The sequence below is a fragment of the Desmodus rotundus genome, chromosome 7 (assembly GCF_022682495.2).
Source record: "Desmodus rotundus isolate HL8 chromosome 7, HLdesRot8A.1, whole genome shotgun sequence".
Classification (NCBI taxonomy): domain Eukaryota; kingdom Metazoa; phylum Chordata; class Mammalia; order Chiroptera; family Phyllostomidae; genus Desmodus; species Desmodus rotundus.
Window position 1 is genome coordinate 99451376 of NC_071393.1, and position 19353 is coordinate 99470728.

Here is a 19353-nt window from a genome sequence, read left to right on the forward strand (position 1 = left end):
TCAGCAGCAAGAGACGGCACCCCAAAATGACAATGGCTGCATGGGCTGTGTTCGGTTATGGAAGACGTAAGCTCTGCTTTGAGAACACATTTCTTCTCACTCAGCACTGGGATAGTATGAAAGGAATTCTAGAGAGCCAAGGGAATTCTGGACAATGAACAGAAGCTCTTTCCCCAAAAGAGTGGGCGTGAAGTAGGAGCTGGATTTTTAAAAAATCTGAGCCACTAAACACTGTATTTAGATTATTGGGACCTCCATAGATAATCTTCCCATTGAGGTTTGGTATTTGTAAACACAAATGTTTCCCCACCAAGGCCATGCTAATCCAGAATCTAAAATAGATTTTCTATGATGAAGATAAATGGTAAACTTAGAAATTGAGGGATAGCAGAATCTCAGCTCTAAAAATTGCACACGAGAGCAGAAACTATTTCTTGCTCACAACTGTGTCCCGAGGAGCTAGCATCATGCCAGCATAGAAAAGGTACTCAATAAATGTTGAGTTAAGCAGTGAGTGAAGGTTCTGTAGCCTTGGGCCAAGGTGCCAGATAGGCTTGGGAAAAAACACACGAAGGTCATTTCTACCTGGAATACTCTTCCTCTGGTCTTCCTCTTCACTCCACTCCATGGCCCCACCTCAAAAAGTTCTTCCCTGAACACTCCATCCGCTGTTGACTTTTTCATTGCATTTCTCCCACATAACCTTATTTGTTTCTTTAACAGCACTGGTCACAATCTCCAACTCTCTGATTCACTGTTCCATTTATATGTTATTCTTTGATTATCTGCCTCCTACACCATAAAGTCAGCACCGTGACCTCATGAATCTTGCTTAACCCTCCCACAGCACCTAGATCAAGTTCATGGTCAGCAGGAACTCAATGAATTTGAGTTGAATGAATCAAATAAGAGGGAATTTTTCTCAATTCTAAAGCATACTTTTCATTTGGAATTGGGCTGCACCTTACAAGTGGATGTGTGTATCTGATGTCACATTTTGCTGCTCTCCTCCCTGAAAAGCTGTTAGGACATCAGGCTGCTCATTTTGTAGATGGTTCTTAGCACCAGCAAGGACAAACCAGGATTATCTTGAGCAGAGAGCTTAGCTGACTCTAAATCCAGAATGCTTTTTCTGAGCAATGAGGAGGAGGGAGGTACCTCAAAGGGGGAAATAAGGACACCAGTGCCCAGAACTCAAGTGTGAAAAGCACTGGGCGTGGGCAGGGCCGGCCTGCTGTGGTCTTCATCCTGCCCTGGGCATTCAGAACTCTCCTCCATCTCCAGCCTCTTCACCCCACACTCATCCATGTAGCCAGGAGTAGCCAGATCACCTCCAGTATGCTAGAGATCGTACCTGTCACGTCAGGTGTGCCAGAGATCATACTTGTGGTGGTCTGCAGCCCTGAGGACTCTGCCTGCTGGAGTCCTGGGCACTGCCCAAAGCCGTAGGCTCTGCTCTGGGACTGCCCTGGGTGTAAACAGCTGCCTAAAGCATTGTCTGTTGAAGTGTGGTCCTGCAGCACCTGCATCAGAACCACTTAAGAGTCTGCAGAAAATGCAGATTATTCGGTTCAATGCCTCCACCCAGAACTGGCCTCCACAAGCAGGGCTCAGAGTCTGCTTTTTAATAAGCTTCCCTCCCCTCCCCCCGCCCCTGCTCCTTAATTCTGAGGTGAGTACTCAAATTTAACAAATGGAAAGGAGGGAATGATTCACTTGGGGACTAACCCAACAACTCCTGACAACTTGTATTGCAAATGGGAAAGGAATCCCACAGGCCACTGCTGGATCAGCCTGGCCAAGTTTGGGTGAGCTTTCAGGCATGAGGGGTGGGGCCTGGGGGGAACAAGGACAGAGCTCTGCTTTGGGGTGTCCACTGCCTGTTCTTAGCTGTAGACTGACCCCTGGTGGGCAACGAGTGGTTTGGTAGGAAGAACCCAGAGCCTTTGGCTTTTCAGTACTCTGGGGGAACGTTAGACCCTTATAAACTCCCCCTGTGCTTTGCAGTGGCTCAGTTGCCAAGACAGGGATGATTTGAGGAGGGGGTGATATGCCAGTTATGGATTTTCTGAATTCCTTGTTTTGTCTCCATTACTTACTCATCTTGTTGGCACACCTACCCCTGAACGTCTGCAGGCGGCACTTTACCTGCATGTCTGCATCTCATCCGAGGGCCCAAGGGAGAGAACAAGGAGAAGTGGAGTGTTTGCAAAAGTGGTGGCCAAGGCGAACAAACTGGCGACCGGGGACCAGACACAGGGAGACTTCGGCTTCTGCTCTTCGGGCTGATTGACGCCTTTCCTCATTAGTCTGGATCCAGGCCGGCCTCCCACCTGGCTGGCACACCTGGGGGTGGAATGAGCTGGCTCCCCTGCTGCTGCAGCCCTTTCTCTGCCCCTCTGTGTCTGGGTCACCCACCGCTTACGGTCTCCGCATACGGACCCTGAAGCTGCTCAACTTCCTACAGCTCAGTCCCTCCCAGAATGCAAGTGGTCATAGAAACAGGTAATTTACAGACATCTCTCAGTAATATATCATCCTAATTTTTTTCCTTTTTAATTCTTGGGAATTTATAACCAACTGAAACAGATCGCCTGACTTTACTGTGAATAATAACATACTTCTGTGTTTCCAGAACTGAAATGCAGGCACACCTCGGAGACAGAGAGCGTTCCTTCCCAGACCGCCACAGAGCAGCAGGTATCACACAGACTGAGTTGCACCTCATTGCTGGTGGAGTGTTTTGACTTCAGTTTGTAAAAACCCAACGTCTGTTTAAAAAGAAAGCCCACAACATCTGTGAGGCACAATAAAGTGAAGTGCAACACAATGACGTGGGCCTGTATGGCACCCAAATCAGGAAGTTATTATTATTTTGTCTGGTGACCACAAAGAAAGATTAGCTAGTGTCATAACGGTCACAGAGAAGGGAGAGCTTGACAGGAGAGACGGGGCGGTGGAAGGGAGATGCCGCCTGAGAGTCAGGAGCCGGTGCTGCTGTTGGGCTGATGGTGTGCAGTCCATTCACTCAGTCATTTACCGCCCCTTCCGGGAGCCCTCCCCAAGGCAGGTGTTGCACTGGATGCTGGGTAAGACACAGAAAAGCAAGACCTATGACTCCTGCCCTCGGGTTATTTTCAGTCTTGTGGGAAGCAGTGGAAAAGACATTTAAACCAAAAATTGTCAAACTATTTGGGCTATAAATGTATCTGGCATATTTAGCTTTTTGATTTGCTGGATGATCATCATCATCACTTTCATTCATAGAGTATGTAGAATCATACAAAATCTTCACAATAATTCTACAATCAGGGAGGTCCTATTATTTCCGCATTTTGTAAATAAGAAAATCGAGTCCTTAGGGAGATCAGAGTGTGCCAAGGTCAAGTTGCTGGTAAGCAATGGAGCTCGTACCAGAACAGGATCATCCTGGAATCCAGAGTCCATGCTGCTCCCCACCAGGTGGCCCCGCCTCCATGGTCTTCTACTTCTAATCTTGTTTTTGCTGGTCTCTTGTTCAGAGTCAGCTTCTCACCCTCTCACTTACAAATTATCTCTACCTACTCCCCCTTCCTGACATCCCTCCCTCCCATCTCAGAGGATAAGGCACACATCCCTTGTCAAAGCTCATTTGTCACTCCACACTTCTCCAGCCCTCTTAGGACTAGTCAGTCCACTGACCACCCTTCTCCTGGACCTTCTAGTCCTCAGCTGCTCCTCCTCCTTTCTCCTCAGCCCATAAAGGCTCTTCTTTGCTAAACAAACCCACAAACAAATAAAATACAGTGAAACAAAAGCTTCTTCTACCCTCTATCCACTCCAGCCCTGTCCAGTCCTGATGCCACAGGCCACCACCCCATCATCCACCTCCCCCTCCCTTCTCATCCAGGGCCATCCAGAAGGTAATCGCCCTGACGGGCTGCAGTTTTTCAACTTCCCTTCACTCTCTGGCTACTGCCAGCAACTTCTGCAAAATAGTGTGGGGAGTTGGCAGTCCCTATCTCGCCAGCCTCTTTGCTGCGTCTGAAACCACTGACTCCTTCCTTGAGGGTTTCCAATCATTTAGTCTCTGGCGATGCCCTTTCCTGTCCCTGCTTCTATCATTCCTTCTCTGTCTCCTGTATGGATTTCTCTTTCCAACACCTTCTTCTGCTACTTACCCCTTAAGTGTCGTTGTTCCCAGAAATCCCTCCTCGACCCACTGCTGTTCCTCCTCTTCCCTCTATTGCAGGACAGTCTCATCCACTCTCCTGGTTATAACTGCACCTGCCGGTGGCTGTCTCCCACATAAGTACTGCTGGCCTAGGCCCTCCCCTAGCTTCAGCTGTGTGTGTCTACCTGCTGGTCATCTCCACCTGGATGTCCTCTGAGCACTTCAGACGCAACATCTGATTTTATCACCTTCCTTCTAAATCAACTCCTCCTTCTGATGCCACCGTCTCCTACTGACACAAGCTAGAAACTTAGGAGTCACCCTTGACCCCTTGAATTCAGTTAGCTGATAAGTTCTCTTCAGTGAGCCTTGTACATACTCCTCTCTGTGCCTTTGTCACTGTCCTGGTCAGTCCATCATCATTTCTTGCCTGAATTACTGTAACCACCTCCCAGCTAATTTCCCTCATACAGGAATATCCTTCCTAAATCTGCCCTTTACCTTAGGGGCTCTATTTAAAATGTGAACCGTCTTCATCAAACTCTTCTGTGGTTGTCCACCATTTGGACAGGAGCCCCAGCGTTTTAATATGGCACACAAGGGCCCTGGTCCGGCAGCTGCCTATTGCAGGAGCTGTTTTCTCAAGGACTTGCTGCATTTCACTCTCTGGCACAGCAGAACTGCCTCCAGTGTTTCCTGCATTTTGCTCTGCCTTATTTCCACCCCTCAGGCAGTGCTGTCCAAGGAGAATGCCTTTCCTCAACCCACATTGGCCGAGCTAAGCCCTACTCAGTCTCTGGGAATCATCTCTAAACTTCCTTCCTTACCCCCTTGGGTTTATATTGCAGTTGTTTACCTATCTGTACCACATTTTCTGGAGAGAGATGATGATGGCAGATTTAAGTGCAGGGCTTCTTTTTTTTTTTCTTTTTTAGAGAGGGATAGGGAGCTAGAGAGGGAAACATCAATGTGTGGTTGCCTCTTGAGCGCCCCCTACTGGCGACCTGACTTGGCCTGCAACCCAGGCATGTGCCCTGACTGGGAACTGAACCGGGGACCCCCTTTGGACTGCAGGCTGGTGCTCAATCCACTGAACCACACCAGCCAGGGCAAGTGCAGGGCTTCTAATTACCTTTGGTGATCAAGATATTCTCTTCTTTACAAAGTGAGATATTTGAGCTACGGAGGAGGCATTGCAAATGCATTAGGTTCCATAATGTGCCTTTCATAAGCTGTTCAGCTTCTATGTGAGAGGAAGGACACGGGGAGAAGACAATCGCCCCATATGCAGAGGGGCTGCAGGGACCCCTGGCCCTGAGAACGGGCAGGGCACCTGCAGCCCAGACACAGGTGTGTCTGCAGTGAGAGGGAGATTGAAACCCACTCCCGCATTCCTCTGCGGGCATAACAGCAATGATGATAACATGTGAGGTGAACACGCAGCAGCAGAGAACATGAGGGAAATGCAAAGAACATGTCCTTGCCATTATGGGAAAAGAATTACAGAATTACTCTCACATCTTTATGGGAGGAATTGGGGGTTTGTAATGTTTAGTCAAGGTTCAAATAAACCCAGGACCTGGAACAGAGACAGCTTGTCTAGTCCATTTTGAAGTTATGAACTCTGACAAGAATATGACCACGGGGGGAGGCACCAAGGCCAAGTACAAACACCAAGAAAGCAAGTCTTACAACTCGTAACCCATTCTCCAGATTCTCCCCACAATAGTCTCCCCTTCTCCCATTATCTCTTGAGCCTCAATAGAATCTCCTTTCATGATCTTTGTTTTATCCTTACCAGTTTAAGAGTGAGGAAGACAACTCTTAAAACATGAAGGCATTTTCAGCTGATGTGAAACATGTCTGGTTTCAGACTGCCACTTCCTTGCTAGGGTTTCTCTTCTAAAATAAGAGAGTCGTGTGCCATCTTGTGGTTGATGGCCGCCACTGCAACAGTTATGCACCCACAGCATCCTGCCCAGGGTAACTCAGTGTAAAGCCCTAGAAAGGGTTCTGGTTCAGGGGCAGTTGCAATCAGACAATGCACCGTGGAAAAGGTACAAGGGGCTAAACTAGTATTTAATAGCATTGGGTTATAGTCCAAAGGGATTTTCTCTGGTCTCTCACCAGTATGACTTCATTTCTAGGTGCCCTTTCCCCCTAGTTAATGAGTTCTGATTTGTAGTGGCTTAAAAACAAAAGAACTTGCACAGTGGCAAGAACACCAGGATGAGAGCTGAGGTACCTGGTGCCTAATCACCCTTCTGCCATAGACAGGTGAGCTAGCAACAGAATACAGTAGAAAGGGCATTGGCGTGGGGCCAGGAGGTTCCTACCCAAGTGATACTACAAGGTAGGATGCTTGCTACCTTAGGGAAACTGAGCACTTTCCTTGTGCCAGGTGCTGTCCAAGGTACTTTTCATGTTTTTTCAGCTTCTTCCTCATAGCCAGCCTACCGGATAGTGGTTCTATAAATGAGAAAACGAGGCTCAGCACTGGTGAGTGAGCTGCCCATGGCCACAGACACAGTGAGTGATGATGAGTCAGGATCAGATGTGAGTTCTGACCAAAGCATACAGTCTTTCTTTGTTAAAACCCATATATTTTATAATGTTTTATCACGTGAATGTGTGTGTGGGGGGGGGTGCACATGCAGGCCAGGTGGCTTGAATTTCTTGTGTCCCTTGATGGTCAGGCAAGCTGTTTCCACCTGAGTGCTCGGCAAAGCTACAGGTGCTGTGTCATTGCTTTGTAATTCCCAGTGGGTTCCCATTTTTCCCCTCATCTGACATTGTTTATAAAGGCGTTTTAAAAGATTAAAGTACCTAAGCTTCAAAAAGCATACTCTTTGATTTCTGAAGATAAAAGACATAACCTAGAGAGAGAACCCTGTCTGAGGGACATGAAGTCCTTTCCAGGGAGGACAAGGTGCCCCACCTGCAATTGATGTCTTGCCTTCCCAAGGGCTGTTTCTGCAGGGTCTCACCTGATGCACCACCTTGTGAGACGTTGATTATAATTGTCACTGTTTGATCCCGGAGAGAACTCAGGTACAGAGAGGTTAAGAAACTTGTTCAAGATCCTACAACTATGACTTAAACACAGGCCTTTTTAAAAATAACTTTATTGAAGTATAATTGACATACAATAGACCACATAAAGTAAAATTTGATATGTTTTGATATGTGTAAAATGATGACACCATCACTACAATCAAGATAATGAATGAGTGTGGCTCTCTCTCTGGAGCACACCTGCACTTCCCCCCACCCCCCTTTTTCCCAGGTGTGTTATCCTTGCCTCTCTCTTTTTCCTAAGCTCCAAGGGCCTTCCTTTTGCCTCTGTAACTTGTTTCCTGAGCCCATTTCTTCTACAGCTCACTTCTTCTACCTCTGTGACTTTCTAATAAACTTTCTCTTATAGTTGAGTCTTGGCTCTGAACTCAAGAACTGAAGTTGCTGGAACAAGGTCTAGCCTGGCTCCACTGGTCTTGCCACCAACAGAATCACATTCTTGTCTGTTAAGCTTGGTGGCCTCTGTTTTACATTATAAAATGGGACAGTAAGAGTCCCTTTCTGAGAGGGTTGTTGTTGCCATGGTTCAGTAGAGTAAACAGTGCCTGGCGCATAGTAGGCGCTCAGTAAGTGACTAATATTAGAGCTTGGTGACTCTCTGCAGTGAGTGGCAGCAGTGTGGCCATGATGGGGTAGGCTCTGAGGGCTGCTCAGGCGGCTTGGCATTTCCTCTCTGGCTGGTGGGGCAGGCAGAATTGAGGCCCCTTGTCTGTAGCAAAGCTGGGAGCCTCCTCATTTGTGTCCCATTTGTGCAATATATATATATATATGCCAAAAATGATGTGATCAAAAATTATGTGATCTGTTTATTGAAGTTTTTTATTCATTAACCTGTTTTTCTCCTTGCTTTTTTTTGCAAATGGATATAGCATCATTTGTTGAAAAGACTGTTCTTTTGCCATTGAATTTCCTTTGCACCTTTGTTGAATATCAATTGGCCAGACCTATGCAACTCTAATTCTATCATCTCGTTTCTGTTACATGGATCTGTTTGCCATCTTTATGCCAATACTGTGCCTTCTGATGACTATAGCTTTGTAAGAAGTCTTGAAATCAGGTCATTTAAGCCCTCCAGTCTTGTTCTTTTTCAAAGTTGTTTTGACTAATTTTGGTCCTTTGCATTTCCATACCAATTTCAGACAATTTTCAATTTATTTAAAAAAAGACTTTTGATATTTTATTTAGGATTTCATTGACTATGTATAGACTGTGAGACTCACCTCATTTTTTTTTACCATTTATCAAAGTCATAATCCTTTGTTTCCTAATGTTCATATTTTGAAAACCACTGTCTGATTTTTTCTAGGTTTTTGGTTGTTTCAGGCAGGACTTATAAACCCAGTCCCTGTTATTCCATCTTCTCTGGAAATGGTAGAAAAACAAACCAAGGCCTTTGACCCAAAATCCTGTGGTCTTTCCAGAAGAAGCCTGATGTAATAGAGGGTGAGTATAACCTTTAAAAAATATATTAAAAAATTAAGTTTTACTTCTGTTTCTGCCTTCAATAAATGCTTAAAACCCTGTTCTATCACTCCCTGATAAGACTGGGTTACTAAACATCAGTTTTTAAATTCCTAAGTTTTGATTCTGATACATTAAATGTGTTTATTTTTGTTCAATTTTTTTTATTATGGAAAGTTTAAAAAAACCCTGATTTTGTGGAAATTTACTCATTTTGATAGTTAAGTGATTTATTAGTATAGAAGACATAGCCATTTAGCATTTTAAAAAGTGTAGTTTTTCTGATAAATCTCATCTCTTCCCCAAACAGAAAGTGGAATCCCGGACTATGGAGAATTGGTGGATGTAAGCAGAAACTGTAATATCTACCGTGTGTGCTTATCTTGACTTCATTAACTTTTTGGAAATGGACTGTTGGGAAAGCTGATCTAATGTCATCTATTAAATAAGAAAAATAGAAATTAGGTCGCTAAAGTGAATGCAGCTGGCGCCACGGCGAACATAATGAAGAAAGCTGCACGACTATTCCTCACTTCAAAGCAGCCATTAAATTAAGATTTCTTCCACCTGCAAAACTAATTTCTTATGTTTATACAGCCAGAGCGTTTCAATTTACACTTCCAGAAAGTAGCCCTTTTGCGTCACAGGAAATTTATGTTTATTATCTGGGAAGGAAATGAGGCTTAAAGGCAAAGGGCGATAACTCAGCATGGTCTGACCAGTACGGTTTCAATTCCTTGGACTAAATGTAGTCTTACCTATTTTTCACATCGGCAGTCAGTCTAAGAAATATTGTTGGCGATGGATATTCAGGCTGGCTCTGAATTTTAAGCCTCCTTGAAATTGTTGATGAAACTAGAAGTCCGAATACCAGTAACGTCTCCAGTTGCTGGCTTCCTTGAAGATGGGGTCCCAAAAGTTTGATAATTACTCAGAATATTTCTTTAAGCCAGTGATCACTAGAACATATAGAGCTGACCCAGCAGCTCAGCATCCTTAGAAATGACTTAATTACACTGTTGGAACAGCTGCTAGAGCCAGCTGAAGACACAGCAGACAAAAAAGGGGGAAACAGTTAAAGGAGAAACCAGGCAGGATTAACGGGTGGTCTAACTCATTAAGACCTCCTGCTGTCGGCTTTTGCGGAGCCACTGAGCCTTCCCTTTTTAGCAAATGATCACCGGTACATTTATCAGTTCCCTTTATGTTGCAGAAATGATGACGACCACTAGGAGTCATTAAAAGTACTTAGAGCATGCAGTTTGTTTCAAGAGGGAAAAGCCTTCCCAAGGAGACCAGGGATGGTCCACAGGACTTTGGCCCTTCCCACTGCTGGCGTAAAGTCTCCCCTTAGAAGTGGCTACGTGTGCCCAGGGCACCTCTCACACTCCTTCCATTCCCCCCTCCCACTCCTCCTTTCTGTCATCTTTCTTCTCTCCTTTTTCCTTCTCCCTTCCCTCGTCACCCTGTGACTTCGGAGTGAGCTGGATGAGGTATGGGACAGAGTCAGGTCTGAAGCTGCTGTCATCACACTTACGGAGCAGCAATCTCTACTCACCACTCACGTGATCCTCACAAGAACCTTAAAGGAGGCACGTCTCCCCATTACACAGGCAGAGCAACTGAGGCCTAGAAAGGGCGAGTAATTCATGTAAGGCCATTATACTAGTTATTAAGCAATTTCTTTCTGTTTCAAAACTGCTCTTCTGCACTCTGCTCTATGCCTCTGAGACTGGGGCTTGCAAACCGCATTTCTGCTTTGTCGGTGGCTCTTCGTTGGCATGCCAGAAAGATGAGGCTGGGTAAGGTGTCTGGTCCTGTTTGCTCCCTGGCCCTGTCACTTTGTTTCACCTCAGTAGCAGTAATTTCCCGCATTTCCGAACTGGCCCCTCTGACGTACAAGCGCCAGTGGACCAGCACCCCCTCTCCAGAGGTCTGGGTCCCAGTTGTAAAGGGCCCCACTTGGAGCTTCCAGGTTCTGAGCTCGTCCTCTGGTTGTTGTTTCCACTAGCCCCGGGCCCAGGAGCTGCTTCCCAAAGTTCCCATCTCTCTGGTGCCCCAGTGACCCTTTTTTACCTATCTGGGTCTGTAATAGGCATACTGAAACTCCCTCTGTTAAATTGTTTTCTGTTAAAATTACTGGTTTGGTTTCTTACTCACACACACAGGAGCCGTAAGATTCAAAACTGAGTCTGTCCGCCTCGAAGTCCAGAGCTTTGATTCCTACTCTGTGCGATTCCCCCACTTCATTCGCAACCTGCTGACAAAGACTCTCTGCTTGACCAAACGTTACTCAAGCTCCTGAGCCTTCTCCTGGGCCCATCTGCGCACTGCCTCGTAAAATCCAGTTTAAGCGAGAACCCTGCTAAGTCAGTTTAACCCTCACCCTCACCTTCAATATCTGAGCAAGTCCCTCCTCTTCCTGTCCCGCAGGTGATGTTTGACCACCTGGCCTGTCTTCAGCAAGAATCCCCTTAGGGGTTTAGCCAGAACCCTTTCCCCCTGGCCCCTTACACCTGATGTTTCCTCCTAGTAAGTTTCCATCTGCTGACCCCCCACCCTGCTCCGTGGCTATACATCCCACCTGTCCATGCTGCATCGGCAGCTGAGTCCAGTCTCTGTTCCCCACAGCAAAATTCCACCACGCAGTTCCCATGCCTTCCCAGTGGTTCTGACCTGTCTGCCTTACCACCTTCTACACTGTCACTAGACAGGTTTTCTTGAATGCTGGCACTCAAACGATACTTTGAATCAACGATAACTGAGAACTCGAGTTCCAGTCTTCGGTGCTTTCCTTGGGGAGAGTCCTAAACACTGTCATATTGGTAGCTGAAGTTTCCATCCACTGTTACAGGGTTTGGAAAGCTCCTGTCGTAACATCAGCAAATCTAATATCCTCGGCTAAGTAAGATGGAGCTTGGATGATTGATTATATTCCTAACAAGTTCACAGAATTAACATGTTTGCAAGTCATCATATTATGGGAAACTTAGCCCTCTGAGGTTGAGATGGAGAATGTATCTTGGATGGAGAACATATAATAAAAGCAGAACATATAATATATTTTTGACTTTGTCTAGCTGATAATTTCATTATGCAGAGGAAGAGGAAGAAATAAAAGAAAGTTCTCTCTTAGTTTTAGTTCTGACCTCCCAGGGAAAACTGGCTATTGAAGCAAAAGTGCGGGACCCCAAAGGGCTGGGCATCTGGGAGCGTCCGTCGCATGGGGGTCAACATGATGAAGAGAAACCATTCAGCAGAGCCTCTGAGTGGGTCCTAAATGAGAGTGTGCGCAGCTCTCAGCAGTTCAGAGGAAATCATAGTCTAATCCTATGAACAGACAATCTGAAAAAGAGACCAGTAGAAGGGACCGCAGGATCTCAAAAATAAAATTCTGAGGATACAAGAGCACCGCTCTTGATAAGGAGTAAGAGGGACTGGCCTACAGAAATGCCAGGGTGGCTGCACAGAGAGCAGTTTAAGGAGCGTAATTTATCAAAGGGCGAGGCAAAGGATGGAAAAAGTGACAGCCTGTGTGACCTGCGGATGCCTCTGTTTCAGGAACTGTCCAGAGACGAACAACCCAGGCTGCTGCCCTGCGGGTACTTGCAGAGTCATCCGGAGGAGACAGACAGTACAACCCATAAACAACCAATAAACCCGTAAGTATGTAAAGGATGACAGGTAAGCACAATGTTATATGTGCATGTGTTGAAGTAATTAAAACAGATGATAGTCTACCATTTTCAGCCTATAAAAACGGCAGCTGCATATGGTACAGCCTACTGTGTTGTGGGGAAGGTGAGATTTTACACGAGTAGCAAGAAGAGGCCTCTCAGAGAAGATGGCTGGTGACCAGTGACCTGGACACAGTGAGGGAATGAGCCATGTAAAGCCCGTGGGAGGCGTGTTTGAGTTTCAGGACTTCGGGGCGGGAACGCTGGGTTGTGTAAGGAACGTGCAGAGGCCAGTGTGGGTACGGCAGAGGTACGGGGCAAAGAACAGCGAGGCAGGAGATGAGAGTAGCGGCCAGACACAGATCACACAGAGCCTTGCAGGACCCCTGGGTCGTGACAAACACTCTGAGCCCTATTCTGGGAATAATATGAGAAGCACTTAGAGGTATGAGAACAGAGGTGATGTGATATGATTAATATTTTTTAACAGTCAATCTTGGGAATCCTACGGAGATTAGACTGTAGAGAGGCAAGCATGAAAGTTAGGAGGCCATGGCAGGAAAGAGCTGGTGGTGACAGGGGAAGGTTGTTAGCGGTGAAGGAGGGGAGAAGTGTTAGGCTTTGGAGGTATTTTGAAGATAAAGGTGATAAATCTGCACATTGAATTAGATATAACAGTTGAGAATGAGGAGTAAAAGGTTACAGTAAAAATCCGGGCCTGAGCTATTGGATAAATGGTGGAGCCACTTACTGAACCAAGAAAGAGAGAAAAGGTTAAAATTTACTTGGGTGGAAAAAATATAGATTTTGGTTTGAGATATGTTCAATTTAACAGCCTTCCTGAAACTTCAGTTTAAGATACTATATAGGCAGTTGGATAAATGAACTCAGCATTTTAGGAAGAAGAGAAGAAAGGAGATATGCATTTAGGAGTTATCAGCATGCACATTTATTTAATTCATGAGACGGGTAGAAATCCCCTAGGGAATGAACGAATGTAGATAGATGAGAACAAAGGTCTAAGAACAAAATCCCAGGCATTAGAGGCTGTGAGGAGGGGGATCCAGCAGGGAAGACCCAGAGGAGCTGTCAGTGGGGGCAGAGGAGAAATACATACCATATTTTGCCATGTATAATGTGTACTTTTTTGCCCAGATTTTTGAAGGAAAAATAAGGGTGTGCATTATACATGGGTATAATGATTACACACTGTGGGTATAACAATGTGTCTAATAATCCTGTGTATAATGCACACAAAAATGTGGGTGTGCATTGTACATGGCAAAATACGGTAAATTATGACTCAGTCCCAGATCTTTAAACCCGATGTTCAAATCCAGAGAGCCACTCCCTCCTGGAAGAATGAACCCTGTGTCACCACTGCCTCTTCCCCGCTCTCACTGACACAGTCAGTTCTACAAACCGAACATAAGCAAGTCTGTCAGCCCAGATATTTCAAGTGTAAAAAATCCTCTTTCCTTTCAGGTTGTATGTATGTGTCATCACATAATAATTTTTGTGCAGATTGCCTTCAAGATTCTATTTCTTCCCTTGTGTAAGGAAGCGCTACAAACTCAACAATGAGAAATGACAGATCACAGTATAATTCTGACAGCTGGGGGATGGTGTATTTCCAGGTGTCCTGAAGGAAAAAAAGCTGGACTTTAAATAATTAAGCCGAAATGATTGTATTAATTAACTTATATTCTTAATCACTAATTTCATTTATATTTCCCCTGACTTTTGGGGGAGGAATAGTCTTGGTCTCAAAAGCAGACTTTAGTGACCTAAGGGTCTGAAAATCCACCAGAGATAACAAGGCAAAGATATTTTAAATGGAAGGAAACATGCCAGCAATTATTAGTTAATTGAAAATTTTTACGATTTTGGCCTTTGGTCTGTGCTTTTCCTGCTGGACTATAATGTGGGCAGGGGAGAGGGGAAGCTTTGATCCCTTTTCTCTATGACAGTCGTGACAAAGTAATTGTGAAGTTTTTAGTACCGTAAAAATTAAGAGACAGTAAAAACAATCTAACTGAATTAAAAAACCTGTTATGTTTCAGTTGAAGGATTTTCTTTTATTTTTTAAAATTTAGATATAATTCACATATAACATTGGATTAGTTTTAAGTGTATAGCATAATGATTTGATATGTGTATATATTACAAAATGATTACCACATATAGTTAACATTCATCCCCACCCATAGTTACAAAATTAGTTTTCCTTGTGATGAGAACACTTAAGATGTATTCTCTTAGCAACTTGAAAATATACAATACACTGGAGTATAGTCACCAGGCTCTACATCACACCCCCAGGACATATGTGTCTTATAACTGGAAGGTTATACCTTGGACCATCGTCACCCCCTTTGCTCACCCCCCACCTATAGCAACCACCAGTCTGTTCTCTGTCTGAGAGGTGGGGTTTTGTTTTGTTTAGATTCCACATGGAAGTGAGATTATGTAATTTTTTTCTTTTTCTGACCATCCATGTCATTGCAAATGACAGAATTTCCTTCTTTTTATGGCTGAATTATATTTCATCAGGCATATATGAATACGTACATCTTTATATCTCACATGTTTAAGTCTACGTTTCTGTCAATAAAAACTTAGGTAGTTTTCATGTCTTGGCTATTTTAAATAATGCTGCTGCTGTGAACGCGGTGATGCTGATATCTCTTTGACATAATGATTTCATTTTCTTCAAGTATAGCCCCAGAAGTGGGATTGCTGGATCATATGATAGTTCTATTTTTAATTTTTGAGGAATTTTCATACTGTTTTTGATAGGGATTGCACTGATTTTCATGCCCACCAAAAATGTACAAGGGTTTCTTTTTCTCCACATCCTCACTGATGCTTATTTTGTGTTGTCGTTTTGGTGACAGACATTCTAACAGGTGTGAGGTGATTTTGTTGTGGCTTTGATTTGCATTTTCCTGAGGATTAACAATGTTGAGCATCTCTTCATGTATCTCTTGGCCATTTGTATGTCTTCTTTGAGAAACATGTCTATTCAGATCCTCTGCTCATTTTGAAATCAGATTGTATTTTTTTTTCTATTTAGTTTATGAGTTATTATATATGTTTAGGATATTTATACCTTATTAGATATATTATTTGCAAATATTTCCCCCCATTTCCTAGGTTGCCTTCTCATTTTATTGATGGGTTTTCCCTTGCTGTACAGAAACTTTTTAGTTGGATGTGGTCCCATTGTGTTATTTTTGCTTTTGTTGCCTTTCCTTTGGGTGCCAAATCCAAAAAGATTATTGCTGAGACTCATGTCAAGAAGTTTGCTCCCTATGCTTTCTTCTAGGGGTTTTATGGTTTCAGGTCTTATGTTCAAGTGTTTAATCCATATTGAGTTGATTTTTGTTGATGGTGAAAGATAGAATCCCAGTTTGATTCTTTTGCATGTGGCTGTCTGGTTTTCCCAACACCATTTATTGAATAGTTTTCTCATTGTATATTCTTCACTCCTTTGTCATAAATTGACCACGTATATGTGTATTTATTTCCAGGCTCTCTATGAGGTATTTTCTAAGATAAATCCATGTGAAATTAGGAATACATTTTTATTGATGATAGCTATACAATTCCCACAGAATGCAAAATGGTGGTGCAGGCAGAGCATGTTATCTTGGTGCAGAAAATGTGGATACCTGCATCAAAACAATGGCAACTGGACTTTCTTGGTTAAAACCTGTGCAAAATATCTGAGACTGTTAAAAAATACGGGTGAAAATTGTGTGCAAAAATATTTTGTAAAAATTTAATCTAACATGGATGTGGAATTTTAACTGAAATATGCTCTAACTCATCTACATATTTGTTTTTTAATAAAGATATTTATGGACTCAGACCACATTGTAAAAGCTCCATAGAAATAATTCTGGGTGGTGTTTCTGAGTAAGAAAGTAACCTTGTATTCTGTAATCACGCATGCATTTTATAATCATATATATTACACTAATAAGTATTGATACGCATTTTAATTACATTTCAAATTAATCAAGTTAAAGTAATAAAAGTTCTCTCTGGTTTGGTCTAAAGGTAAAATACCTGCCAGAAAACAACTTGGGCAGACTTGCATTGCCTAGTGGGTTATACTTCTTTTTTTTTTTTTTTTTTTTTTTTTTTTTTTTTTTTTTTTTTTTTTAATTTATTTATTGTTATTTAATTACAGTTGTATGCCTTTTCCCCCATCCCTTCACCCCACCCCAGGTGAACCCACTTCCCTCCCCCCTCTCCACCCTCCCCCTTGGATTTGTTCATGTGTCCTTTATAGTAGTTCCTGTAATCCCCTCTACCTACTGTCCCCGCCCCCACCCCCCACCCCCGCCCTTGCTATTGTTACATTGTTCTTAACTTCAATGTCTCTGGTTATATTTTGTTTGCTTTTTCCTTCTATTGCTTATGTTCCAGTTAAAGGTGAGATCATATGGTATTTGTCCCTCACTTCCTGGCTTATTTCACTTAGCATAATGCTCTCCAGTTTCATCCATGCTGTTGCAAAGGGTATAAGCTCCTTCTTTCTCTCTGCTGCGTAGAATTCCATTGTGTAAATATACCATAGTTTTTGGATCCACTCGTTTGCTGATGGGCACTTCGGTTGCTTCCAGTATTTGGCTATTGTAAATTGTGCTGCTATGAACATTGGGGTGCACAGATTCTTTTGGATTGGTGTTTCAGTGTTCTTAGGGTATAATCCCAGCAGCGGAATTGCTGGGTCAAAGGGCAGTTCCATTTTTAGTTTTCTGAGGAAATTCCATATTGTTTTCCACAGTGGCCTCACCAGTCTGCATTCCCACCAACAGTGCACTAGGGTTCCCTTTTCTCCGCATCCTCTCCAACATTTGTTTGTGGATTTGTTTATGTTGGCCATTCTGACTGGTGTGAGATGATACCTCATTGTGGTTTTAATTTGCATCTCTCTGATGGCTAGTGATGCTGAGCATCTTTTCATATGTCTCTGGGCCTTCTGTATGTCTTCCTTGGAGAAGTGTCTGTTCAAGTCCTTTGCCCATTTTTTAATTGGGTTGTTTGTCTTCCTGGAGTGGAGTCGTGTGAGTTCTTTATATATTTTGGAGATCAGGCCCTTGTCTGAGGTATCATTGGCAAATATGCTTTCCCATATTGTTGGTTCTCTTTGTAATTTGGTGCTGTTTTCTTTAGCCATGCAGAAGCTTTTTATTTTGATGAGGTCCCATTTGTTTATTCTTTCCTTTATGTCCCTTGCTTTAGGGGATGTGTCTGTGAGGATGTTGCTGCGTGGAATGTCTGAGATTTTCCTGCCAATGTTTTCTTCAAGGACTTTTATGGTGTTACGGCTTATATTTAAGTCTTTTATCCATCTTGAGTTTATTTTCGTGTATGGCGTAAGTTGGTGATCGAGTTTCATTTTTTTGCACGTAGCTGTCCAGATCTCCCAACACCATCTGTTGAAGAGACTGTTTTTGTTCCATTTTATGCTCCTGCCTCCTTTGTCAAATATTAATTGATCGTATAGATTTGAGTTTATTTCTGGGCTCTCTATTCTGTTCCATTGGTCTATGAGCCTGTTTTTATGCCAGTACCAGGCTGTTTTGATTACCGTTGCCTTGTAATACAGTTTGATATCAGGTATTGTGATACCTCCTGCTTTGTCCTTCTTTCTCAAAATTGCTGCTGCTATTCGAGGTCGTTTATGGTTCCATATGAATTTCTGTAATGTTTGTTCTATATCTGTGAAATATGTCATGGGTACTCTAATAGGGATTGCATTGAATCTATAAATTGCTTTGGGTAGTATGGCCATTTTGATGATGTTAATTCTTCCAATCCATGAACATGGTATATGCTTCCATTTGTTTGTATCTTCCTTAATTTCTTTCTTCAGTGTTGTGTAGTTTTCTGAGTACAGGTCTTTTACCTCCTTGGTTAGGTTTATTCCTAGGTACTTTATTTTTCTTGTTGCTATATCGAATGGGATTTTTTTCCTGATTTGTGTTTCTGCAGTTTCGTTGTTGGTGTACAGGAATGCCTTTGATTTCTGGGTATTGACTCTGTATCCAGCTATTTTGCCAAATTCATTTATTAGGTCGAGTAGTTTTTGAGTGGAGTCTATAGGGTTTTCCATGTACACTATCATGTCGTCTGCAAACAGTGACAGTTTCATTTCCTCCTTTCCAATTTGGATGCCTTTTATTGCTTTTTCTTGTCTGATTGCTGTGGCTAGGACTTCCAATACTATGTTGAATAGGAGTGGTGAGAGAGGGCATCCTTGTCTAGTTCCTGATCTTAGTGGGAAAGCTCTAAGTTTTTGTCCATTGAATGTGATGCTGGCTGTAGGTCTCTCATATATGGCCTTAATTATGTTGAGGACTGCTCCCTTTATTCCCACTTGGCTGAGTGTTTTTATCAGAAATGGGTGCTGTATCTTATCGAATGCTTTTTCCGCATCTATTGATATGATCATGTGATTTTTGTCTTTGCTGTTGTTGATGTGATGTATTATGTTTATTGATTTGCGAATATTGTACCATCCTTGCATCCCTGGGATGAACCCCACTTGGTCATGGTGGATGATCTTTTTAATATATTGCTGGATGCGGTTTGCTAATATTTTGTTGAGAATTTTAGCGTCTATGTTCATCAGCGATATTGGCCTGAAGTTTTCTTTCTTCGTTGTGTCTTTATCTGGTTTTGGGATTAGGATGATGTTGGCTTCATAAAAAGAGTTTGGGAGTCTTCCATCAGTTTGGATTTTTTCGAATAGTCTGTGAAGGATAGGGGTTAGTTCTTCCTTAAATGCTTTGTAGAAATCTCCTGTGAAACCATCTGGTCCAGGGCTTTTGTGTGATGGGAGTTTCTTGATGACTGCTTCAATTTCCTTTGCTGATATTGGTCTGTTCAGGTTTTCTGCTTCTTCTTCAGTCAGTTTTGGAAGATTATATTTTTCTAGAAATGTGTCCATTTCATCTAGGTTTTCAAATT